The sequence below is a fragment of the Octopus bimaculoides genome, chromosome 9, assembly GCF_001194135.2.
Source record: "Octopus bimaculoides isolate UCB-OBI-ISO-001 chromosome 9, ASM119413v2, whole genome shotgun sequence".
In the NCBI taxonomy this organism is placed as follows: Eukaryota; Metazoa; Mollusca; class Cephalopoda; order Octopoda; family Octopodidae; genus Octopus; species Octopus bimaculoides.
Genome location: NC_068989.1, coordinates 92,248,949 through 92,251,051, shown reverse-complemented (window position 1 = coordinate 92,251,051; position 2,103 = coordinate 92,248,949).

Below are 2,103 nucleotides of genomic sequence, written 5' to 3'. Positions count from 1 at the left end.
TATATATATGTGTGTGTGTGTGTGTGTGTGTGCGCGTGTATATATATGTACACACACACACACACACACACACACACACACATATATATATACCGTAACGGGGTTGGGGTTTGGAATCCGGGCAGGTACTCTGTTTAGTTCGCTTCATCCATCCACACGTGTAAAACTTTGAACAAAGCTGCGTAGAAATGTCTACGCTCAATGAATATGTACTGTAACTGAATGAACTCAGTGCGCATAAATGCTACAACAGAAGACATTAGGAAACTTATGCAACAGAAACACGTGTCGGATTAGAATTTAATGAGAATGATATTGTAATAAACGAATTTTGAAGATGTATAATTTCCCATTCTTGTTTATGACGTCTTGACTATACATACAAACATACATACATACATACATACATACGACCAGATATTTAATATAAATATCCCTGAATGTTATTAGTATATTTTTAATATTCATGAGTATTATTACTATACTGCTTAAATTATCAAATTTTAACATTGCTGTATACACAAAATTTTCCAAATATAAAAAGAAAACACATTTAACGCGTAACCATAGAAATTGCGAACGTTTTGAATTTTTCTCCAAAAAAAAAAAAAAGAAAACCATTTCGAGATTCCAGATGATTTATTAAACTGAAAATGGCAAAAAAAAAAAACGATTATGTTAGGAGGAATTTGAACAAGTATCTACATGCATAATTTAGAATTTATAAATATATATTACTGACACATTACATGTAACAAAAGTTGCATAACATTCGGAATTCTCTGAAAAAGAATTCGTTTTACCAGATGATATGTAAAGCAAAATAACGCAGACAACGACTATGTCTCGAGTAAGATGTTTGGAGAAGCAAAAATATCGTAGTTATAAATTATTCTTTATAACATACACGTTGCGTGTATGTTATGTTTTGAAAATCTTTGGAAAATATCTTACACTGCCAAAATATCTATTTGTGAATAATTCACAAATAATTCTTTTTATATCATTTTAATTGTCACTGTTGATGGCAGAGAAACATGAAGCGACAACGGTCCGACGAGTCGTGCTTTAAATATCTCTTAATGTATTGAAAAATTTGTATTATGTATCATAATCATGTATGTCTGTATATATGTTATTGTTTTTTTGTGTTTTTTAACTATATATATATATATATATATATATATATATATATATATATATATAAACAAGTCATCCCATAAGTTCTGTCCAATTTTACCTTCCATAAAATTGAATGAAATTTATTAGTATTTTAGAATGTCTAATGGAATTAAAAATTATGTTTATGCATTAGTGTACATTTAAACTAACTAAATATTATTTTACACAATAATAGAATTAAAATTTCTTAGATTAAAACCCTTTCTAACATGGAAGTATCAAAAGAGCATTTGAGGCGCATAATGCTTTATGAGTACAGAAAAGGAAACTCTGCAGCCGAACCGACTCGAAACATACTCTCAGTTTATGGAAAAGAATACTTGAATCAAAGAACTTGCAGGAGGTGGTTTGCAAAATTCAGAAGTGGAGATTTCAGCCTTGAAGATGAAGATCGAACAGGACGGCCAGTTGAGTTTGATGATAAGCTCCTTGAGGCATTACTTGGAGAAAGTCCTGCATTATCAGTTGAAGAATTGGCAATAAAGCTTAGATCAAACTATACAACTGTTCATCGTCATCTTCATATATTCTCTCTTTTACTTATTTCAGTCATTTGACTGCGGCCATGCTGGAGCACCGCCTTTATAGTCTAGCAAATCGACCCCAGAGCTTATTCTTTGTAAGCCTAGTACTTATTCTATCGCGCTCGTTTGCCAAACCGGTAAGTTACGGGGACGCAAACACACCGGCATCGGTTGTTAAGCGATGCTGAGGGACAAACACATACAAACATATACACGCACATACATATATATATAAGACACTTGCCGAAGGTGCAACGCAGTGGGACTGAAGCCCGGACCATGTGGTTGGTAAGCAAGTTACTTACCACGCAGTCACTCCTGTACAGTCAACGACCATCCAACAAAATGTCTGTAAATATGTATATATATATATATATATATATATATATATATATAT